Source organism: Pinus tabuliformis, chromosome 3_2 (assembly GCF_031772625.1).
Source record: "Pinus tabuliformis cultivar Carrire ecotype Pingquan chromosome 3_2, CPIR1, whole genome shotgun sequence".
NCBI lineage: Eukaryota > Viridiplantae > Streptophyta > Pinopsida > Pinales > Pinaceae > Pinus > Pinus tabuliformis.
The window spans coordinates 237,375,811-237,402,067 of NC_142302.1; the positions used below are offsets into that span (position 1 = coordinate 237,375,811).

A 26,257-nucleotide genomic window follows, 5' to 3' on the forward strand; every position below is an offset into this window, starting at 1 on the left:
TCGGATCTGAGTCGATTTCTCAAAGAAATTGAAATATGGCCGCAACTGTTAAAGAAAACCATTGTGTTTCTCACTCGGCAAGCAAAAAGAGGCTTCAGAGAACCAAGCAATTCTCTCAAACTACCACAAATTTCTTAAAACGATTTCTGGGTTATCTAATTGACCCTACTGGCGAAAAAACCATGTTTTATTTTTTCCAAATTCACCTTAGTTTTCCCAAATCGTGCATCTTAATTTTGACATTTTTCTCTATTTTATGTTTTTTTCTGAGTTGTTGCATTCTGCCTATAAAATCGATTTCAGGAAAATTTTGTTTTTAGATGCAATCAATAGCAAATGAATTAGTCAGTTTCAGGGAGGGGATGTCGTAAAAATGTTTCCTATCATATTAAGCAAGTGCTCTAAATAATGAGATCTATTCTAGTTGGAGCATCTCAGAAGTTTGTTTCAAACGCTTGCAAAAGAAACAGATGGGAATCTTATAGTGGATTCAAATTTGATGCAAATCCGTGTGAGGTTGGAAAAGAATTCAAGTTCTGATCTTCAGAGTAAAAAAACCATCCTGTTTTTTTATTGGTCTTTGAGATAAGATCATGTGGCAGGCTAAGACCAAAGTCATAGTCATTTTTGTGCCTCCGTATGAAGTACCAATACAATACTGAGAGCAGCATTATAACAAGCAGTGCAGTAGAGAAACCCAACCCAATTTTAGCACTAACACATAAGCCACGCTTTTTCCAAAAGTATGGACAATCTAGTAGAGATGGCACTCCATAAAGGCAGTGACTTTCTCATAAATGTTAGCAGGCATCTCCATATAGGTATGTTCTCAGTTGGGATGTTCTGGCATATAAAGGATTTTTACTAACATTGGCCTTCTATTGTTGATTACAAGAGTCAGGAAAACAACTATAGGAGGCTTTTGCAGATTTTATTATTATTATTTTTAAATGTTTTTGCAGGTTTGTTTTAAGGCCAAAACTTGAATAGGGATGCAGATTTCTATTGAAGCCACAGAGAAAGCTAGGATTGAGGATAACCATAGATTGTTTTTCTCTTCTTTTTTTTTTCTTTTTTTTTTTTTCTTTTCCTGAAATTGTAAATTTTTATAAGAAGGATTAATGATTTTCAATTTCAGGTAGCAAGGATTTCAAGGAAAACATGCTAAAAACAGGACCTTGACTGAGGTCTTAAGCTGATTTTTTATCAATCTGGGCTGGGTGACTAGGATAGGATCCATGTCGGGACAATTCTGGAGATGCCCATGCGGTCGGTTTCTTCATTGGATGCCTATAACCTATTAAACCTTGAAATCAGCTGCGGAATCAGGTTACATTCCGCAACTAAGTTGCAAAACCTTATTAAAACAGGATACAGTTTTTTGAGGACCACTACAAACCATAACTAGTCAATCTTGGACAGTTGAACCTATCAAAGCAATTGGGTTTTTTTTTTTTGAATCAATTGAAATGATGAAGTTTATTTTGTCTCATTTTTTTTCTTTTTTTTTCTTGTTATTTTTTTATTTTTTATTTTTAACATAACAATTCTTTTTCTAATCCTCCAGATCACACAAAGTGCAGGAGGAGAGCATGCTCAAGAATTATTAATTTTTTTTTTACATAACAATCATTTTTCTGATCCTCCAGATCACACAAAGTGCAGGAGGAGAGCATACTCAAGAATTATTAATTTTTTTTTAGATGTAAGAAATAAGGTCTCCTAATTACACTTCCCCGACAACAACGCCAAAATGTGTAGTCAATTTAATGTCTTAAATTTCTCTACATAAATTATCAATCCGGGTATCGTAAAGTGATGAAGTGTGGTGCACCATATGTGCTTAGTTAACATTTTTCTTACTTCGTTGTTTTATAGATTTTATTTTCTTTTGGGGTTTTGTTTTTGTTGAACTCATAAAGTGTTTGATGCAAATGGGAATCCTATTCTAAAGTCTTAAAAATACTTTTAAAGGTCAAGTATGGATGTAGATTTCAAGACAAGGTTTATGTCCCTAATGTTAACTTCCAAAACTTATCACTTCAAAAGATCTCAAAACATGCTATTGATCAAAACAAAAGTGAAAATATGTAGCTACTTAAATCAAACAAAAGATTAAATACTAATCATGAAATCACTGTCTCTGCTGCTTGTCTAAATACGGAAATAAAAGTTAAGCGATTGCACTCAAACAAATCAAAAACTGCAAACTAATAAAAGTAAAATCAAATCACATCATTCATAGTTTGATTCCTCGCCAGGTAGTCTAGGCTATGGCTTTCAAAGATAGTCGTCAATGATATGAGCAAGTTGATATCTAATTGCAGAAAAGTAAAACTAAAATCACATTACATCATTCATAGTTTGATTCTTCACTAATTAGTCTAAGCTATGGCTTTCGAAGATAATCGTCAATGATATAAGCAAGTTGATATCTAATTGCAGAAAAGTAAAACTAAAATCAAATCCCATCATTCATAGTTCGATTCCTCGCCAGTTAGTCTAAGCTATGGCTTTCAGAGATAATCGTCAATGATATGAGCAAGTTGATATCTAATTGTAGAAAGGTAAAGCTAAAATCAAATCACATCATTCATAGTTCGATTCCTTGCTAGTTAGTCTAAGCTATGGCTTTCGGAGATAATCGTCAATGATATGAGCAAGCTGATATCTAATTGCAGAAAAGTAAAACTAAAATCAAATCACATCATTCATAGTTCGATTCCTCACCAGTTAGTCTAAGCTATGGCTTTCGGAGATAATCATCAATGATATGAGGAATTTGATATCTAAACTAACTGACAAAGAAAATGAATAAGACTGAAATCAAAGCATAATTAAAATTGAAAAGCTAAAAAACAAAGTCAGCAGAGAGGCAAATCTCATGTCACTATTTGATGCAAAAACATGTAAAGAAAAACTAATCTACAATCAACCAGTTGAACACACTTACATGAATTAAAATTGCATGAATGGAAAATCTAATCTATCAAACTTAGAAGCAATCAAATAACATAATGAAATCAAAGCAAAATTACAAAATGAAATCTACTCTACCTTACATTCTAATATGCTCCATGACATCTAATTCACATCTCCTTCCATGTTGAGAACATCAAAGCTTTATTCAAATTCTTCAAAACTACAAAGTACAAAAAACTCTCTAAGGCTTCCAAAGCCATCTCATAAGCTAACAAGCTTAAGAATTAACCAGCTAACAAATGAAGGAGAGAAATATCCTATTTATAAAAAAAGATGAGAAGCCATCTCATTAATGAGAGTCCATGAATCTCTCCCTCTACCTCTAGAGTCCTAATCAAAATAGGAACTGATAAGACACGTCTTCTTAGAGTTACAATATAATTAGGAGATGTGAAACATATCCTCATGATCCCATGATTTTTTCCACTCAAATTCGAATTTGGCCTTAGAGTGCCACATAAGGGTCTTCTAGAAGCCTCCTTTCAACCTACACATGGCAACAATATCAATCCATTTGTTAGGTATAAGTATATGCACATTATTTTCTAATTTTTAACCACAAATTTACTTTAAAAGGCTGAGAATTAATAAAGTTTGGAAAAACATAAATCTGGCCCAATTATAATGAAAATGGGATGAATGTAGTGACATAGTAGTGAAATGGAGGTGAAATGGAGGTGATATAATGGACATAATAGTGAAAGTGTAATGGAAATGAATGACATTTTCAAGACCCAACAGAGACTACCGATGGTGGAGCAGTTTAGTTGGTTAAATTGAATGGAGATCCCTTCTCAGGAAATGTGAATGGCAGCCGATTGAAGGCATATACCGGTGATCCGGCCAGGTGACTATATGAGGGTAGCATAGTCTTAGTGCTCCCGGAAGCTGAAAGGAGGCACAAAACTATAAACTAACTACTCGGATTGGGGAACTGCGCAATTGGAGGATTATGCAGAATGAGGAAATGCCACAGGGTTTGTGACAGTACGGAGAGAGTTGCGCTACCTAGGGAGAAATCGTGGAGGTCAGCAAAAAAGTGATTGGTAAAGTCGCTATTCATGATTTGACGATAATAATGTGGCCAAATGGAGCGGGCGGCTAGAATTTAAGACAAACTTTATGGGTAAGATTCTTGGAAATCTACTACTAATCCAGCATTAATGAACCGATTTTGGGGGGAATGGTCGGATTTGAACTTAAAAGTGCCTATAAATTATAAGTGGCTGCCTAGCAAAAAACACTTGGCATTTTGAGAATTGAGTTGTTGAGCTCTCAGGTGCACATGAACCATGAAAACTACAAAGCTTTGCTAGCAAGTTCAATATTTGAGATGTTGCCAAAGGAGACACAGGAGTTGTTGTATAGCATCATGTCAACACCCGTAGAAGCTATGGACACCGAAGCAGTGACAACTGAGGGGGTTTTGCCAGAGGTTTTTAGGGAGGCAGAGGGAGCTACTCTAGAGGTTATAGAGGTATTATCTAAAGTTCCAAAATCACCACAGACACCTAGACTGAAGTCAATCCCAACCAAGGAGAGTGGGAAGGATAATAAGGGAAAGCAGGTTGCAATACGGTGCATGCATCGTGTAGAAGAAATCCCTAGAAGGACAAGCGCACAACAAAAGAAAAGGGAAAAACTGTTAACCTAGAGCCGGAGGAGGAAGAAATTTAGGACATCCCAATGGATGATGAGGATTTGGGGGTAGAAGTTGAGGAAGTTGAAGTCTAGGGTTCTAACCCTATCACTAAGTTGCCCGAGTACGTCCCTCCATGCAAGGGAAAGACCATGGTGCCAAAGGACATTGACGAAAGCAAGATCGCCTTGCACACCTCACTGCTGCCGAACGAGATTGTCTTTAAAGGACCACACTTGGGTCAGTTTCCTCTATTAAAACTAGAAGATTGGGACTTAGTGACCACGAGAAGTGCCTGCACTTTGTGATAAAGCAACTAATGTGTCGCGTTGTTGATAGAACCATTGGCATGATTGCATTATAACCATGGAAGTGGCTCAGGGGAGTAGACACGGCAGGTCCGCTCAACCTGCTATGGGTGCTGCACTACAATATCACCCGCATTACAGTGTTGGTCATCAAGCAGCTACTATGCTTGGTACATGATGGGTGTTTATGGCTAGAGGAGCCAATATCCATCACTGACAGATTGATCCATAGGATCACATGGCTTCCCTACATAGGGGAAAATATAGCGACGATGTTTTGCAGAAATAGCGGCGAGCAGGCCTCGCGAAGGCCATGAAGGATAAATTAAAGCTCGTGAAGAATCTACAAGGCTACACAATCTAGAGTATCTGTGACCTTGCCGTCAAGGTGGCCATGCAGATTTTGGTAGGAAAGGTTATGAGGAAGTGTCGCGCAAATGAAGTGTCGGAACCAATCGTCACTCTTGTAGCCTAATGCACCGAGGGGGTCCAGTTTAATTGGGTGCACATATTTGTGTTGAGTTCCTTGCAAACTTCCACCAAGCACTAAAGCTCAGCAAGACCTTCCACTATGCGTGGCTCTTGCTGTCTATTGCGCTGGTAGCCTGGGAGCTATCAGAAGACAGTCAATTCCCCTCGGTCATGCTAACCTGCTAGAAGCAGCGAAGTATGCTTTGTTATGGGTGACCAAGGATGCTCATTGCATCAAGGATAGAAAGATCTTCTGGATCTTGATGGAAATGAACATCTGCATGGCTATTAATCGCAAACCGTGGTTGTCACCTACTGTGTTTGCCAACTTGCAGGGGTACGCAGAGTTCAAGGCAGACTTTCACCATGTGTCGATCAGGGCATGAAAGGACCCTACACAGACATGGTATGAATTTCCTTACTTGGCAATGGACAACACAATTGATGCAGTCCTTGATCACTAGCTGACAGAGTGGCGCACTACCTCAGACTTGGTGGTGGGGTTGAGCAAGTCCGCTGCACAACGCAAAAAGGAGGAGGCCAAGCTCAAGATGGCATAGTTAGTTGAGAAGAGGAAGGAGGCCCTTGACAAGGCCCAGGTGGAGCATGAAGTCGCCCAATAGACAGAAAAGGAGACATGCAAAATAGAGCGTGGCTCTAACAAAGGCACAAGGTCGCCTTCGCCCAAAATAGAGGAAGAAACGAATGAGCAAACAGAGCAGCATGGCATGGACCTGTAGACGATGTCGGACTGCATCAAGCGTCCAAGGGTACAAGAAAAAGTGGGGTCAAGGAACAAATCCAAGGCTAGTAAGGCATCGCTAGACCCAATCACCCTCATAAAGGAATATTTGCATGATATTGGAGACACGGTGCGGGATGTGACTGCAGAGGCACTACAACAGTTTGAGCAGTAGCAATAGCTACAATTGGGGGCCATCCAGATAGGTCTACAGGAGTTGTAGACCCGCGCATCATAGGTTGGCAAGGTGTCCACTAGCCTCGCTATCAGTACTTCAGAAGCTGTCGAGATGCTACATGCAAAGGTCTCCCACGCGATAGTGCTGCTAGTTGGAGAACTGACCACAGGAAAGGAAGCTGACAGGCTCACTATTAGTGCCCTTAAGGGAGTGGGGTTGAACTTGGTAGCACTCCCTGGCGAGGCGCTCCACCTATTGCAGGATGGAGTGATTGCTGAGCTGAGGGCTCACGAACACTGTGCTTTGCACGAGATCAGTGAGAAGAAGATTAATAATGAGCAGATGGCCCTACGATGAGACTCTGCCATCATCGCTGTGACCAAGATAACTAACCAGAACAAGCGCATAGTTTAGGTTGTAGAGGAGGCATGCTAAATGGTCCCAGAGTTTTCCATTCCCGAGGAAGAACAAGTCGAGGTGCATGTTCACAAGCTTGCTACAGGGGTGCGCGATGCTCACATAGAGTTAGCTAAGTTTCAGCTAGAGCTGAACCTACAGATTGTAGATTTACAATTGAAGGCCCAACCTTCAACTCTGCCAGAATTAAAGGAGCAACATGCAACCTCTCTAACAAAGGCGATAGTGGCGGTAGACAGTGCAGTAGCAGACTACACACAACTTTTTGAACAGTCATTCAAGGTCCTGAAGAGCCTATAGGAGGACCCAAATGTACAATGGCTAAAGACAGAAGCACGAGAACTGCAACAGTGCTATGACAAAGTAAAAGGTACAGCATGAACTATCGCTCTCACGCGGAGACTGGTGAAGCTGCAAGAGGCCAAACAATTGAAAGAACAAGTAGATGCAGCACAGCACAAGGAGGTAGCGTTGAAGGCATGCTTGAAGCCCTGGTTGGATGAGGCTTATTCGGTCATGGCCTCTATTGAAGGTAAGATTTCTCATCTACAAGAAACTTAGCAGATGCTTTAGGCTGACAGTTCAGGACAAGTGACGGAGCAGTTTGTTGAAGAAGTGAAGCAAGAGGACGCACATTGCACTGTCGAAGTTTTTGTCATACACGTCAAGCTGGGAGGTCTTCACACTAAGATCTCTTCGCCCGCAGAGTGACTCGAGGGCGAGTCACCATGTTTGTGTTGGGGGGCTATTGAGAATGGGTTCTCCCAATGACAGTTTTGGGGCTAAAATCCCATGTTTTGAGACAAATTTTGTAATAAAGTTGTAAAGTCTCTGCATTTTGTGGTCACGAAGGTGTCAAGAGTCATAAAGGGTTGTCCACCCTTATTTTGTAAAGTGTAAAGTCGGCTGTAAAGATCCACCCATGGTCGATCCACCCATGGTCCATGGACCATGGGATTGTATAAAAAGGAGATAAGTATGTAAGCTCTAGAAAGTGAAGAAGTTAGTAGAGAAGTTTTGGAGTCTTGGTAGAGAAGTCTAAGTGTTTCGGGTCTTAGCATAGGTAGAGGCTTTGCAGCTGAGTGTGCAAAGGCCTAAGGAGGAAGTCCGAAACTGAGTTTGCGGACCCTTGGAACTATGTGCGCAGGGCAGATAGAGTCTGTATTAAACTAAATATATCAATAAATAAACTTATTCTGCAAATTCTATGTATTTATGTCTTGTTAATGCATCTACTTATATTGCATTTTGGGTTTAATTTACAATGTTTATGTGATGTGCAAATATATGTGATAATATTGGTTAATTGAATATAAGTAAGAATGTCAGTTTCTATGGTGCTAACTGTGATTTATTAGTAAGATAAGTAGAACACTTAAGATAACTTGGGAACCTATACAGTATGTTGTCATAGCTATGCTGAAGTACCTGGATCATAGGTTAAGGCTGCGCGATGGTTAATCATACACCTTCGTGGAGGTACTGAAGGGTAGAATAAAGGGTAGACTAACAGAGCCTGAAAGCTTAGTCACTTGTGTGAAAGTAGGAACATAGGGTATAAACTGACATCACAACCATGTCAAGGTGCGGAAACTTGGTTCCAATGTCCCCCCACACTTCTTTGGGTGATACTTCAGTCCATGCTCCGTGGGTTGATGCCGAAAGGGCCAGTAGTGTAGGGATTTGTTTGGCTAAATAACGATGAACCTGGGTCAGGACCCCACAAAGCCATGGGCTCTCACATTGTATAATATTGTTACTAGCTATGGCACTTGCTAAGTGTTACTACCTTGTACACTTTCAGAAATATCAATAAAGACTTTGGGGTTTCATTCATGAAGTGTTCCTCCTTTTCGAGTGTGATGAATTGTTGAGCATTGGTATAATTCCTTTTACTCGTGCTTTGATCTAATTTTATTCCATATGCTCTTGTAGGTTTGTTAATGTAGAGCTATCTTGCATTAACATTTGATTTAGAAGTATGCTTTAGGTATAGAATGCTCTAGTTGGTTTTAAATAAATCTCTATAGTTTCTTATCATTGTTTATTGCTAAATCTATATGGAACTAATTCTTGATTAACTTTTTGTAGAGGGAACAATCTTGCTGGGATTACAAAATCAAGTGTGAGGGTAAGACTTTGGAGAAACCAACCCACTCTTGATACATTCTTAAAGGAGCTCTAATTTCTTCTTTGAACCTTCATAAATCTTATCTTACAAAGTGGTTTTGCGGGGATTTCAGTACATAGCTTCTACACAAGCCGAGAACTTCTAAATTTAAATCTCTTTTAAAAAAACCATTGTACCTCATTTATTTCATTTGCTATCTAAGAGCTTGAATATGGCTAAACAAAAATAGGATTTCACTCTCACTCTTAAGCTTAGCCCTTTGTAAATTATAATTGTACATATACATTTTATCTTGCCGATTTTTCCATTAATACTTAGCTTATTTTGCAGCCATTGTTTGGATTGTTTGCTAACTCTTGTGTGACAAATTTTGAAGAGCAATTTCCTACAACATCTAACAAGTGTTTGCAGGACCTTTGGCAAGGGTTGGGGGTTTGATTTCCAAGGATTTTGTGAGCCCTTTTGAGGCTTATTTTGGCCAAGTCAAGTTCACTAGAGGGCTACCCATTTTCCTCTCTAAGCCGTGGGCATTTGGAGGAAACTCACACCTTGTTTCCCTTGCGTAAGTTTTGTGAGATCTTGTCACTACTTTGTCACGGAAAGAGGTCTAGTTTCCAAGTTTCAAGCAATAATTGTGAGGACTCTCCTTGAAGTATAGTTGAGAACATTGAAGGGCCCTCTTCTCATTGTAATATCAATAAAAGATATGACTTACTTGTGGGAGCTTGGGGTTCCTCCCATGGTATCCTATCTCCCCATTTATAGGGAGGTTTCTCTTGGGTGGATTGACATTTGCATGGTTTAAGCTTTCATACTTCATTCACTTGCATGCATGCTTTAATTTGGAATTAACACAACCTCACTATCATATTTCATTAAGTTAAATTTTGTTACAATTTCATTTGAGCTTTGCATTTTCTTTCTCATTGTTGCTTGGAGCTACAAGCTTACACTTTACTTTGGGCAATTCATCCTTTACATGCAAGCATTTTATATTATTAACAAACTTTGATTCGTTTTCGTTTACATTGGTAAATTGTTCCATGGGAACTTGAATATATCCTTCAATTTTATGCTACATTGTTATCTTGAATATTGGAGCAATTTATTGTCATTGTCTATTTGAAACAAATTTTACTTTCAAGCAAATTACTTGTATCATTTTAATTCATTGATGAAACACATGCAAAACTTGTAAGCTAATTTTATTCCTTCAATTGAATTTATAATTGCAACTTATGTTGAACACTATTTCATTTTCAAGCATTTCAAATCAATCTCTTTGAAGCATTTGCATGTATCATTATTTTAATTTGGAGAATTCACACAATTTGCATTTCATCTAGGCATTTTAGTGTAGGAAGACCCCAAGTCTCATTAAAATTTTACCTCCAACAAAAGTTGGTTGAAGTAAACATCTTAGGGATCCTCTAATCCTCTATTGACTCCTCACCGTGAGATCCATATCATTGTGCGAGGGTGACCTCTGAGGATTGAAGAGTTGAATTGTAATCTTGTTGTAGGGCTAATTAACAAAATTAACCAAGAGCACTTTCCATTACATTTACTTTACTTGTCTCTTGATGGTTTGAGTTTTCATATGCAAAGTCTATCCCAAAAGCAAGTATTGTAATCATTTCAAACAAGTGTTTTCTTTTCATGTTTCAAGTCTAATTGCATATTGTTGTCTTGGTTTAGCACTTCCTTTCTTTTACATTTCCAAGTTAATTACTAGTTTTTGGGTATTCGCAAGATATGTTTCACATGTTTTGATTTATAAAGTTGATTATCTCAAAAGAATTTTGTATCTTACATATCTTGTGCTACCAATTCTTATTTACATTTCAGGGTGACTTTGTTTTATCTTTTGAGAGCATTGTATTTTACTTTGAGCAAATATATAATTAAATTTTTGATAAAATTCCTTATAAAGCACTGTTTTTATTGTTTTTAATCATATTAATGACCGGCATTGTTATTTCAAGTTGCTCACTTCATATTTGCTCATAAATCCTTAAAAGTAATCCATTTTCACTATAACACTCTCCTAGAAACTCACATCTTTTAACTTAAATTTTCATTAGGGACCACCCCCTTAGCTACCCTATGAGATAACTCAAATGGAGAGATTTGGGATTACTCTGACAGCCCCTTCTCTGATTTCCCTGCCACCAACCACACATTGTGGGGTTGAATTCTTTTCTCACTGACTTGTAGGTAGGTGTAGGCGACAGGGTCAACATCTTTGGCGTCGTTGTCGTGGAGAAGTCTTCTTGTACCTAGGAAAAATTGACTAACCTTTTGGTTTTAGAATTTTGAAGCTTAGATTTAGATTCTTGCTCAAGTGGTGACTCCACTTAATCCAAATTTTGCAATAGTCTCTACTAGGAGGAATTCAAGGGGTCTAGTTAGCCCCTCTCCTAACTCTGAAAGGGTTTTTAGAGAGAGGTTGAATAGAATTTCTCGTAGTAGAGCTCTTGCTAGTCTTAGGCAAGAGACTATTTCTGATATTCATTTGCTTTTTCAAGAACAAGTAGAGCCTAGCATCATGAATGATCTTTTTTCTCCTTGTGACTTCACTAACATAAATGGCTATCCTCACAATATCCCTCACAAGGCTATTAAAAAGTTTTCATCCTTTCAAGGTAACAATGCCATTAATGCTACATCACATATGAAAAACTTGATTGTCTGTATCTTTAAATGGCGTAACACTGCTAATTATGAGGATGTGAAGATGAGGCCTTTTGTTTTATCTTTAGAAGAGGATTCTCTTGATTGGCTCACTCGACAAATTGCTAACTCATCTAACTCTTTACAAGCCATTCTGAATGCATTTTTAGATAAGTTTGGAGAGAAGAAGGAAAACAGGAATTTGATCAATTCCATTAATAACATGAAGAAAAATGAGAATGAGACCATGGAGGAGTTTAACAAGAGATTCAATGAATTAGTAAAAAGCATGCCTGCTACTGTTAAACCTCCTGCTAAATTTATTTTATGCTCATATATAGATTTTTTGGGTGTTGACACTGCCTATGAGTTGAGGAGGAAGGAGCCTACGAATCTAAGTGTAGCTCAATATGAAGCATTGAAGATAGAAAGGGATAGAAAGCAATAAGGAAAATCTAAAATTCCTGGTTTGAATAGAGGGCCATCAAAATCAAATGATTACAAAGGCAATGCCAAGGAAGAGACTAGATATGATCCTATTAAAGAATTAACTCAACTCATCAAGAGCATGGACACAAATCACATCAAAGAAATGAAAACCATGCAAAATAGGATGATGGCCATGGAGAGATCACAAGTGCAAAGATTCCAACCTAGGCCAAATGATAGATGGCAAAAGAATAAAGGCCCTCAATAGGAGCACAGACCTCCAAATCCATTGGAATCCACCAACATGGTAGATTATATTCCCCGTTTTTGCAGGCCATGTAATCAGTTCCATGAAGAAGCCACATGCCCATATGTGGAGAATCATGGAAAGTGGCATGTTAGGAGATGAACATGTAGGGACAACTAGTCAAACCAATATGTTCTCCATGGAGGATTAGATATACACCATTGAGAGAAATCAAGAGACTGACCATATGCCTAATAATATTGGGGTTTACAATATGATTGCAAATTTTGATGAGGTCACTAATATTTTTGGGGAAAAACCTACATCTGGACATATTCTTGCTATGGTAAAACAGAAAAGGATGACTTATAAGAGAAGGGATATCCAAGACTAGATTAATCACATAAATTTTTCTCCTCCTACCTAAGAATTGAATTTTGACTTACGCTATTGGTTGAATAATGCAAAGGTTTCTATTCCAGTGACAGAAATTTTAAAGATACCATCTGAAAAGGCCAAGTTACTAAGTGCCATTGGAGTTACTCAAGGGGAAGAAAAACCTAGTGACAAACCAAAAGATGAGGAGATTGTATTGAAAAGTATGAACTGTTATGTGGGGAATGAAGAACATCTACCATTTTATGTTTCTTTGATAGTGAATGATCATCTTTTTCACAATTGCATGCTTGATTCAGGGGCTTCATCAAATGTCATGACCAAGAAAGTCATGGAGCAACTGAATTTAAGGGTTTCTAGGCCCTATCACAACATATGTTCAATGGATTCTAAAAGAAATGAAGTGTGTAGGATAATTAAAGATTTATAGGTTTTCCTAGCTGCATACACATATAGAATAATGACTTTGGCTATTGTTGTGATAGATGTTGCAGATTCATGGGGAATGATCCTATCAAGAAAATTGACATCAGATCTAGGTGGTAGCCTTCAAATGGACTTACCATATGCCGCCATTCCCATGCCTGATAATACCTTTGTCGGACTTGATTGAAAGTTAGAGAAAAGATATCATATTGAAGATCCAAGGAAACTCAATAATGAGATTATCTGTAGATCATGCCAAACAGGGAGTGATGCAGTGTTGACAAATTTCTTTCCCCCCTTAACAGAACAGATTCAAAATGAAGAGATTAGGCATAGCTCAAAAAGCTTGGGTACTTCAAATCTTCCATCAGAGCATTTTCAAAACAAAGAGGTAGGATTGGCAATAAATGCATCATCATCACCATCACAACTAACCAAGAAGAAAAGAAAAAAGTGAAAAAAAGAAAAGAAAAAAGAAATATAAGAAATGAACCACCAGTTTTGAGCAGGATCAAACCTCAACGCATCAATAGTCGGAAAAGGAAAAGGAAGAGGTTTGGTATTTCTAATGGCCACAAACATGTTAATATTGGGGCAAGTCATAGTCCCAAGATAATCAGAATTGGGAAAGACACATCAAAGAAAGAATCTATGGACTTTCCTGTGAGTAGGTAAGTTTCCAAGATGGATTTCATCGAAGACATCTGATGCCATGGGGCATCTTTTTGTATCATATTTCTAACCTTATTTCGTGATATTTTTGTTTAAGTAGTTTTATTTCATGAATAAATTTTCATTTATTCTCTTAGAATAAATTTCCATTTATTCTCTTAGAATAAATTTCCATTTATTCCTTTCTGTATTTTATTTCATTTGATGATATTTTGAATGGATATTGTTGATATATGTCTTTTGTCGGTTGATGCAGATTCCAGGTTCTTGCACACTATCACTCTGTATCTAGCATGCATCCCCATACAGAGTCAAATGTTGACCACTAGAGTGGCACATGATGATTACATAAAGACTCCATGCCCAAGGATGATCTAGAGGTCACTTGTACCATCATATGTTAGTCAACAAAGTTTTTTAACTCTAATTCTATCTTCTCATCATCTTTCTTGTACCAAGATTCCACACCTTACGGGGAATTATAATAAGTGATACTAGTAATGATGAGTTTTGAGTCTGTAACAAGCCTAGGATGTTGGGACTCGATCAACAAATGAATACACATTGGAGTGTTTTTTTATCTGGTTAATTATCCCTTCTTTTTCAGAGGCGGATAATTTCTAGGCTTTTTTGCTCACGTTTTACCCTAAAGCCAGGGTGATGGTTTGAAGGTTGAGCCCCTGACACATTGTAATGTCTAGATTCAATGTATATTACCATACTATATCACACAAAAAAATTCGTGGAATTTAGTTAGGCCTAGGTAGTCATTTTTTTAATTTTAGATTTCCCGCATGTTAAAAATTGCAAATAAAATTGTATTTAAATTGTAATAAGTGTAGTCTAAAGAAGTTGTATGGGGTATGAGTAATGAAAATTACACCTCTCACTCTCAAATTTCTATTATAGCACACTTTGAAGGGTTGATAATATGTTTTGGACCCTCAAAACCCACTTTTCCTAAGTTTAGTGGGAAATCTGGCAACTAATTAAGCCATAAATTAAATAAATGGAGAAAAATAAATATCCACACATGTTAAATGTTGTGGAAATGAGGTTGAAAATTATGGGGGAGTTAAAGTGAAGTCCCAAGGTTATGTGGACTCCTAAAGTCAAGGAAAGGACATGTGCTCAAATAAAATCGAATTTCTGACATTAAATGAAAACAATACTTGGAAATTCGAATTTGTGAAGTTAATGCACATTTGGGAGGATTTGTGAGAATATTTGGTGGATATTTTTGTGGGAAATTGTCCCCACATGGTTTACCACCCATATACACTTGTTATTCAACCATAAAATTCGAATTTGGCACATAAGGGGAGAAGAAAATGATGTCCACTTGCCAGAATTTGATTTTTACACTTGGCATTGGAGGTCCATTCAACAAATTCGAATTTATCTTTGGGATTATCACCTTATGCCACTTGTTTAATCACTTCTACATTGGGATTGGCTCCAATTCCATTTGTCATTGTTATTCTTTAGTGGTATTTGCTCCCAACTCTCTATATAATAGAGCCATGGGCTCTCATATTGTATAATATTGTTACTAGCTATTGTGCTTGCAGAAGCGTTGCTACCTTGTACACTTTCAAAAATATCAATAAAGACTTTGGGGTTTCATTCATGAGATGTTCCTCCTTTTCAAGTGTGATGAATAGTTGAGCATTAGTATAATTCCTTTTACTTATGCTTTGATCTAATTGTCTTCCATATGCTCTTGTAGATTTGTTAATGTAGAGCTATCTTGCATTGACATTTGATTTAGAGGTATGTTCTAGGTATAGAATGTTCTAGTTGGTTTTAAATAAATCTCTAGAGTTTCTTATAATTTTTTATTGCTAAATCTATAGGGAACTAATTCTTGATTTAATTTCTGTAGAGGGAGCAATCTTGTTGGGATTACAGAATCAAGTATGAGGGGAAGTCTTTGGAGAGACCAACCCACTCTTAATGCTTCTTAAAGGAGCTCTCATTTGTTCTTTGAACCTTCATAAGTCTTATCTTGCAAACTGATTTTGTAGGGATTTTGGCACATAGATTGCACACAAGCCGAGAACTTCTAAATTTAAATCTCTTTTAAAAAAAACATTGTACTTCATTTCTTTGATTTTATATCTAAGAGCATGAATATGGCTAAGAAAAAATGAGAGTTTACTCTCATTCTTTAGATTATCCATTGTAAATTATAATTGTACATATACGTTTTATCTTGCTAATTTTTCCATTAATACTTAACTTATTTTGTAGCCATTGTTTGAATTGTTTGCTAACTCTTGTGTGATAGATTTTGAAGAGCAACTTCCCGCAACATCTAACAAGTGTTTGCAAGACCTTTGACAAGTGTTGGGGGTTTGATTTCCAAGGATGTCATGAGCCCTTTTGAGGCTTATTTTGGCCAAGTGGAGTTCATTAGAGGGCTGCCCATTTTGCTCTCTAAGCTGTGGCATTTGGAGGAAACTCACCCCTTGTTTCCCTTGCATAATTTTTGTGAGATCTTGTCACTACGTTCTCGAGAAAAGAGGTATAGTGTCCAAGTTTCAAGGAATTACTATGAGGACTTTGCTTGAAGTATAGTTTAGAACTTTGAAGGGCCCTATTGTCATTGTAATATTAATAAAAGATATGACTTGCTTGTGGGAGCTTGGGATTTCTCCCATGGTATCCTATCTCCCCATTTAGAGGGAGACTTCTCTTGGGTGGATTGACATTTGCATGGTTTAAGCTTTCATACTTAATTCACTTACATGCATGCTTTAATTGGGAATTAACACAACCTCACTATCACATTTCGTTAAGTTAAAGTTTGTTACAATTTCATTTGAGTTTTGCATTTTCTTTCTCATTGTTGCTTGGAGCTACAAGCTTACACTTTACTTTGGGAAATTCATCCTTTGCGTGCAAGCATTTTATATTCTTAACAAAATTTGATTCATTTCCATTCACCTTGGTAAATTGTTTCATGAGCACTTGAATACATGCTTCAATTTTATGCTACATTGTTATCTTGAATATTGGAGCAATTTATTGTCATTGTCTATTTGAAACAGATTTAACTTTCAAGCAAATTACTTGTATCATTTTAATTCATTGATGAAACACATGCAACACTTGTAAGCTAATTTTATTCCTCCAATTGAAGTTATAATTGCAACTTATGTTGAACACTATTTCATTTTCAAGCATTGCAAATCAATCTCTTTAAAGCATTTGCATGTATCATTATTTTAATTTTGGGAATTAACACAATTTGCATTTCATTTAGGCATTTTAGTGTAAGAAGGTCTCAAGTCTCATTAAAGTTTTACCTCCAACATAATTTGGTTGAAGTAGACATCTTAGGGATCCTCTACTCCTCTATTGACTCCTCACTGTGAGATCCATATCATCGGGCAAGGGTGTGGTCTGAGGATTGAAGAGTTAAATTGTAATCTTGTTGTAGAACTAATTAATAAAATTAACCAAGAGCACTTTCCATTACATTTACTTTACTTTTCTCTTGATGGTTTGAGTTTTCATATGCAAAGTTTATTCCAAAAGCAAGTATTGTAATCATTTCAAACAAGTGTTCTCTTTTCATGTTTCAAGCCTAATTGCATATTGATGTCTTGGTTTAGCACTTCCTTTCTTTTACATTTCTAAGTTAATTACTAATTTTTGGGTATTCACAAGATATGTTTCACATGTTTTGATTTATAAAGTTGATTATCTCAAAAGAATTTTGTATCTTACATATCTTGTGCTACCAATTCTTATTTACATTTCAGGGTGACTTTGTTTTCTCTTTTGAGAGCATTGTATTTTACTTTGAGCAAATATATAATTAAATTGTTGATAAAATTCCTTATAAAGCACTGTTTTTATTGTTTTTAATCATATTAATGATCGACATTGTTATTTCAAGTTGCTCACTTCATATTTGCTCATAAATCCTTAAAAGTAATCCATTTTCACTATAACACTCTCCTAGAAACTCACATCTTTTAACTTAACTTTTCATTAGGGACCACCCCCCTTAGCTAACCTAGGAGATAACTCAAATGGAGAGAGTCAGGATTAGTGTGATAAACCCTTCTCTGAGTTCCCTACCACCAACCACACCTTGTGGGGTTGAAGGCTTTTCTCACTGACTTGTAGGTAGGTGTAGGAGGAAGGGTCAACAGGTGCAAAGACAAATGAAGAAAGTAAGATCTTAAAGGAGTTAAAGGAGGTGAAGTGCCTAAAGGCTTAGGAAGAGGTCACAGCGCCTTCTCCTATGGGCAGAAATTGGAAAAAAGTTCCAAGAAAATGGTGCTATTGCCAAATTCAACGAAATTGGTTGGAGTTTTTAATATAATTTAAAATGGAAGTAGATTATTGTAGTGCAAATACGTATGGTAGCAACTACATATTAAAAGGATTTGGGCCTATAGTAAAGTGCCTCAAGCACATTTATAGATGTGATTAATTGAAATATGATTTTGTAGAATGATTTTTTTAGCAGAGCCTTTGGGCTCACGATGGAATGAGTTGGCAACTTTGATAAGTGATAGTTTAGTGGTGGAGTTTTGAAGCTAAGCCAAACATAATGAGATAGTGCTAAATGTATTAGTAGTGATGAATGGAAGAACAATAGCTAAGAGGAATATTTGGTAGTTTTGACAAATATGGAGGCTTACCAAAAATAGAAAAGACACTACCAAAACCTGTAACTCACCAGAAATAGGGAAGACAACAATCTAACTTAGAATTTCCTAAAGTAACAGGTTAGGAAGAAAATACGACTTATAGAGAAGAATTAGAAGAAAAAAGTGAATAGGAGAAAGGAAAAAATAAAAAATTTATGCAAGAATCAATGAATAAGTTTACTAAAGTCCCAAACCACAATTATCTTTCAAGAATTTTTTAAAAGCATAATTTGAGTAGCACAATTTTTCATGTGTGGATGATGGGTTGTTAGTGCAACAAGATGCATTATGCATCAAGGGTGAATCAAAGATCATATTTGATATTTGATAGGTGAATGATGAATTGGTGATTAATGCTTTGATGTGTTCATCAAAGGTGACTTTTGGTGTTGATGTTATTGGTGCATATAGTTTGGTGATTTGTTCAATAATGAGAAATTGTTGAAGGTGATGTTGTTTTTATCAATAATCACAAATTGTTGAAGGTGTTTGTAAGGTGGTTTTGGTGAGTAGTTGCAGTGAGAAAAATTTAGTTGTTTATTAGGTAAGAGGCCTATTGGTTCTAGTTTTAAAATGGATGGAAAATTAAATAGAAGGGATAACAAGTAGTAGATTGTGGACTAGGGGTTGCAGCTCCTTCCAGTGGGTGTTCGTAAATGTTTAAGGGAAGAATTTCCTTTAGTGACTATTGATAAATGAGAAAGGGAAAGTGTGCCTTTTAGCCGATTTTGATAAACGAGCAGAGGCAAGAGTCCCTTTCAACAGAGGTTGATACATGAGTAGGGGTAGTAGTCCCTTTCAGTGAACACTGATAAAAATGTAGGGATAGAAGTTCCTTTTAGTAGAAGCTGATAAACCTACAAGTAGTAGCTTATGTGGAATTAACATAATCAGCTTAAAGCTTGTAATAAAAGGAAGGTTGGTGTCATGTATATCTTGATCATGTGATTGGTGATTATGTTATGTTTTACATGATTTAGTTGTGTTTTTGATCCATGAACAGTTGTTGAAGTGATTGAAAAGTATAATTTGTGAAAATTGTATAATTTGCTCACACTAATTATTCACCCCCCATCTCAATAGCATCTTGGTTTCCATTATTTCTAACAATTGGTATAAGAGTTAGTTCCTTTAGGATAAATTTAATAGTTAGAAGGAAGATTGGGGGTAATGGAAAACGAGGACTAGATTACCTCATATGGAGTTCCATTTTTTAATGGCTCAAAATATACAACTTGTAAGATAAGGATGGGAATCTACTTACAAGATCTTGATTTGGATGTATGGATATCTGTGGAGAATGGAGAGATACATGATAAGTTTGATAAACAAACTAGGAAGGAAATCATGAGAGGTTTGTCTAAGTCAGATATTGAGAAAGTAATATATTATGAGATTTCCAGGAACGTATGGAATAAATTGCAATCCATCTATGATATAGACATCCAAGTTGCATGTGATGTCAAGAAGATTTCCATGGAATATGGAGTAATAAAAAAATTGAATAGAATTGAATATCATGAATCAAAGCATGATTCTACAATAGCAAGAGGCCAAATTTCTGATCCACACTCAAACGAGGTGAAATCTGCAAGTAAGTTGTTGTTTTGTTGTTATTATAGAATAATATTCCATTTATTTTCAAACTGCAAGTAATGGTGAAAGTGAGAGTTTCTCATCTAGTTGTAGTGAAGAAGGAGCTACTTTAATAACAATAAAAGATTTGTACATTGTTCAAGAAGACAATGGGTCCACCTTTGGTGAAAATGGAGAAAGGACACCAATGTGTCAACAAAACAATCCCTAGATTCATTAATTGATTTCCTTAGAGTGAAATTTAACATTTGTTGTGAATCCAACTACTCCTCTATTGTCGTGGAAGATCTTGAACAAAAGTTCTATTTGAAGAGGAAAATCATATAAACTCTTGAAGATATCAAGAAATTCACAGCTAGCAATATGGATCCAAAGAAGGAGAATAAGACATTAAAAGGGAAGTTGATGAATCTTCATAAGCAACCAAAGAATTCTTAAGAATTTGAAGACATTTAGACCAACCATTTCTCCTCTTAGGCCAAGATAATATTCGAAAATGACAACGACTCAACAACAACGTTAAAGGGACCCACAAATTTGGGTAAAGGAATATCCCACAACACTGTAGTGGTAGAGAAAAGAATATCGCATCAAGGTGACCAAAATACCTCTAGAAATCAAAATAAAGGTATGCAACCCCTCATATGTTTCTATTGTAGTAGCACGTATAACTTTTCCTCCAAGTTTCCAGAGAGGAAAAATAAGGTGCAACAACATAGGAAGAACATTGTATTTCATCCATAGCCACGAGTTGTTAAGAGAAATTCGAACAACCAAGCATAGAGAGCCTTTTTCCCTTAAAGGAAATATTTTCAGTGGCCCAAAACCACCAAGAGAATGAGTATTAATCCAATAAATTTGATAGATAGAAGCCTTGGTAAGAAAATAAAATTCCTTTATCCCCTTCTCGAATAATGTTGAATGCTACATGGGAAAGAATTGTGGGCACAAAGAAGCTACATGAAAATTGTGAAAGTAATTCTCTTTTCAGAATGCTTCAATAGGAGGCATGGATTATGATGAGATCTAGTAAGGACAAATGGACAAGAGCTATTTTAGCACTCTTAATAGAAGAGGTCCAATGGTTCATGGAGGTAGCACAAAACAATGTTTGGTTGTGAATATAATCAACAGATATTTAGCATATCAGAGTTTGAAATTCCCATAGTTGATCTCTCTTATGTAATTTGTAATAGATAGAGACTCCAATAAGACAAAGGGAGTAGTAGCTCTACTGGTTCTTCATTGTAGTATAGGAAGAAAGAAGGCACATGCAATGAACAAAAAAGCAAGAGGTGAATTGCAGATTGGCCTTAATTGGTTCTAAAAAAAGGAATAGTCAATTCTCTGTATTCTCAAGCAATGGAAAAATGTCCCTATTCAGGGAAATGAGTGCAAGAAATTAGCTCATATCCCAGTGTGGAAGAAAAAGGAAGATAATCTACTCAGGGGGAGTAGATCCCTTTCTCCTCTTCAATGAAGAGAAGAGGTTGGCTTCAAGAGAAGCCATAAATGTCAGAAGCATGGAGAAAAAATGAAAATGCCAAGGAATGAATATGAAGGATAAAGGGAAATATGCCATTTTATGTTGATTGTTGTGTAGCATCGTTGATTGACAGTTGTTTTCAAATCATATAGGTAGTCTGAGTATACATACATACATACATACATACATACATACATACATACATACATACATACATACATACATACATACATACATACATACATACATATATATATATATATATATATATATATATATAGTGATGATATGTTTATTGCTAAAGTTTCTTTAGCAAGTATTGTTTATATATTCCTAAAGAAAAGAGGTAGCATAGCCACAAGGGGAGTATACTCAAGCCAAGATTTAAGTATCAAATTACTCATTGATAATTATTATCATTAATTAGTATCAGTTGTTTGCTACAAGAAAAAGGGTAATGGTGTTTGCTACAGAGTGGATTGATATTGTGATGTTGTTCTATTGGTAATTGGTATCAAGCATCATATTCGTGGTGAAAGGTGCGAAGGATGATGTCACTCAGTTATCAAGTGCCCAAAAATTGCTACTAGTGGCATCAATTCAACAATTTTCTTCATTTCAACACTTGGTATCAAAGGTACTATCAATTTCTATTTACAATTGTCAGATTTTTGTCAGAGTATGGTGTTCATGTTATCAATCTGATACTTTAAGTCCAAGTGTTGGTAGGCAAGTCATAATTTATATGAATGTTGTTCATAATGATTTTAATGTACCATGGTGAGTCTGCTATCATTAGAAGTCTGCCAGGTAAAATACAAGTTGAGTTGTTGGTCTAGGTATGCATTGTTAAAGTCCCTCTATGTTTGTTAAAAGTGTTGTATCTTGTTATTCATCAGTTGACAAATTGATGGTCTCATGCATAGGAAAGGTTGTACTTTTTTCTAGAGGTCAAATGTATGTTTCTGAATGTAATCCTAGCTGAGACTCATACCAGTAGGAGTTTTTTCTCATGGCTCAGTCACATAAGCTAATATCCCTCTTAACCACTTGAGGCAAATATTGGTAGTAATTACTCCTTTCCCTTCAACTCAATATTATTCATAGGACAAAGAGGAAGTTGATTGGATCAGATCAGAGGCACCTGAGGGTTTCAGTATAAGAAAAGCAGTTGGTAGGTCCATAGGATTAGATGACAAAGCGAGATTCTTGACAAGGGGAGCATGTTAGTATCTTTTCCATTAATGTCAAAGAGGGAGAAGTATTGTTGATCAAACAAAATATGGTAAATAACCTCATACAAAGGGGGATAAGGACCTCAAGAAAAACATCAAACGAAGCATCAAAGAAGAGAATTACACTTGCCTTTGCTTGACCATTGATGATGGTGTCTTTTTTTATATTCATGTTTCCATCAATTCCAAAGGGGGAGATTGTCGGAAATATATTTCATTGATGGAAAAGGTAAAGTTAATCGAAAAGATCGGAAAAAACAAGAAATGATAATTACAAATGCAATGATAAATATGTTTTCATTGATGGCAAAGGAAAAGAATGGCAAGTGCAAAGAATTGTTGATGGTTTTTTTAAATGGATGGAAAATATTTCAAAGGATGGAAAAGGATGGCATAGGTGCTCAGGATCAGTTACAAGAAGAATGATGATCAACATTCATGGTGAGGTAAGTGAAAAGACTTTGGAGATATTTCTAGCATTTAAGATTATTTCAAATGTAGGTGAAACCCACTTAGATGGTGAGAGCTCTGAAAAGTGTTTCTAGTGATATGTGGAAGTTCAAAAATGGCCTCTTGGTTTGAAAGTTAGAGCCCATCAAATTTGTAGGACCCTAAGTCAAATTTAGTAGAGATAAAAAGGTTTGGAGATGCTTTTTGGCACTTCATTAAAGTTTTAAAGAGTTCCAAAACCCAGTGGTAAGAATAGTGGAACTACCATAAAGAGCATTAGGTGCAAGCAGATGCACAACATAGCAATGGAAAGCATTCTTATTTTCTCTTGGTGGAGCCCACTTGACAACTTGACCCAGTAGAGGCACCCCGTTGAATGTACCCCATATGTTTACAAAGAATGCTTAGATAAGATGGGTAGGATGACCCCAAGAGATGACGCCATCCTAGTGGATTCATCCTGAAGGTAACAAACCAGAGAAAGAAAAGGGTGCACAAAGTTAAAGTGCTGGGATACAATAAGCAGGTAGATGTGGAAGTACATAGTGCAACGAAGGAGTGGTTATTGGAAGATAATTGAGTGAAAATTTCCCACCCTAACAACTCAACCTACTAAAGGTCACCCCAAAGGGATAACAAAAAAGCACACCAAAGGAGAGTCAGCCCAGAGGGAGAAAGGCAAAGAAATGGTTGGGACCCTTTAAAATTTTTATAAGGGAAATATGCAGAAAATAAAGGCCTTGGGCCCTTCTATCTCCTCTCTGACAATGTACACATCATTGTGTATTATTGGCCCAGATGATGAAAGATGATGATGTAAGCACTAACTAATGGGACCATGACACGTGTGGCATTCATTTGATGTTTTTGGGTACATGAATGTTCCATTTTTTAGTGACACAAGGAATAATCATAGGGTGACATGTAGCACAGGTGATGTTAGCATGATGTCATCCCGATGGTCAGTGCCCAAAAGAAATAAGCATTGCACTTGAGAAACATGAAGGTTGATTATGTGCGAGTATACATGGTAGTGTCAAAGCTGACTAAGCTTAGATGCATGGTGATTGGCTACAATGAACTAGTAAAAAGCATGCCTGCTAGTGTTAAACCTCCTGGTGAATTTCTTTTATGCTCATATCTAGATGCTTTTGGGGTTGACACTGCTTATGATTTGAGGAGGAAGGAGCCTACGAATCTAAGTGTAGCTCAATCTGAAGCCTTGAAGATAGAAAGGGCTAGAAAGCAGTCAGGAAAACTCTTAAATTCCTGGTTTCAATAAAGGGCCGTCAAAACCAAATGATTACAAAGGAGATGCCAAGGAAGAAACTAGAAATGATTCTATTAAAGAATTAACTCAACTCATCAAGAGCATGGACACAAATCACATCAAAGAAATGAAAACCATGAAAAATGGGTTGGTGGCCATGGAGAGATCACAAGTGCAAATATTCCAACCTAGGCCAAATGATAGATGACAAAAGAATAAAGGCCCTCAACAGGAGCATAGGCCTCCAAATCCATTGGAATCCACCAACATGGTAGATCAAATTCACCCTTTTTGTAGGCCATGTAATCAGTTCCATGAAGAAGCCACATGCCTATATGGAAAGTGGCATGTTAGGAGATGAACATGTAAGGACAATTGGTCAAATCTATATGTTCTCCATGGAGGATTAGATATACACCATTGAGAGAAATCAAGAGATTGACCATATGCCTAATAATCTTGGGGTTTATAATATGATTGCAAATTTTGACGAGGTCACTAAGACTTTTGGGGGAAAACCTACATTTGGATAGATTCTTGCTATGGTAAAACACAAAGGGATGACTTATCATAGAAGGGATATCCAAGACAAGAATAATCACATAAATTTTTCTCCTCCTACCTCATAATAGAATTTTGACTTAGGCTATTGGTTGAATAATGCAAAGGTTTTTATTCCAGTGACAAAAATTTTAAAGATACCAACTCAAAGGGCCAAGTTACTAAGTGCCATTGAAGTTACTCAAAGGGAATAAAAGCATAGTGACAAACCAGAAGATGAGGAAATTGTATTCAAAAGTATGAACTGTTATGTGGGGAATAAAGATCATCTACCATTTTATGTTTCTTTGGTAGTGAATGATCGTCTTTTACACAACTTCATGCTTGATTCAGGGGCTTCATCAAATTTCATGACCAAGAAAGTCATGGAGCAACTGAGTTTAATGGTTTCTAGGCTCTATCACAACATATGTTCAATGGATTGTAAAAGAATTGAAGTGTGTGGGATAATTAAAGATTTACAGGTTTTCCTAGCTGCATACACAGATAGAATAATGACTATGGATATTGTTGTGATAGATGTTCCAGATTCATGGGGAATGCTCCTATCAAGAAAATGTGCATCAGATCTAGGTGGCAGCCTTCAAATGGACTTATCATATGCCACCATCCCCATGCTTGATAATACCTTTTTCAGACTTGATCGAGAGTTAGCGAAAATATATCATGTTGAAGATTCAAAACAGAACAGATTCAAAACAAAGAGATTAGGCATAGCTCAAAAAGCTTGGGTACTTCAAATATTCCGTCAGAGAATTTTCAAGACAAAGTAGTAGGATTGGAAATAAATGCATCATCATCGACATCACAAATAACCAAGAAGAAAATAAAAAAGCGAGAAAAGAAAAAAGACATAAAAAATGAAGCACCAGTTTTGAGCAGGATCAAGCCTCAACGCATCAATAGTCAGAAAAGGGAAAGGAAGAGGTTTGGTATATTTGATGGCCACAAACATGTTAATATTGGGGCAAGTCATAGTCCCAAGATAGCCAGAATTGGGCAAGCCACATCAAAGAAAGAGCCTATGGACTTGCCTGTGAGTAGGCAGGTTTTCAATATGGATTTCACCGAAGACATCTGATGCCATGGGGCATCTTTTTGTATCATATTTCTAACCTTATCTTATGTAATTTTTGTTTAAGTAGTTTTATTTCATGACTAAATTGTCATTTATGCTACTGGAATAAATTTCCATTTATTCATTTTTGTATTTTATTTCATTTGATGATATTTTGAATGGATGCTACTGATATATGTCTTTTGTCAGTTGATGCAGAT

General features: G+C 36.5%; 1 long non-coding RNA gene across 2 annotated transcripts in view; it reads right to left on the minus strand.

Annotated features, from left to right (window-relative positions):
- Positions 1-3,104: 3,104 nt before the first annotated feature.
- LOC149180577 (uncharacterized) overlaps positions 3,105-26,257 on the minus strand; it is a 350,426-nt gene continuing 327,273 nt past the window's right edge. For both annotated transcript variants that reach the window (XR_016256951.1, XR_016256950.1), the window contains exon 4: positions 3,105-3,469. This is a non-coding gene — a long non-coding RNA (uncharacterized LOC149180577). The remainder of the gene's footprint in view (positions 3,470-26,257) is intronic.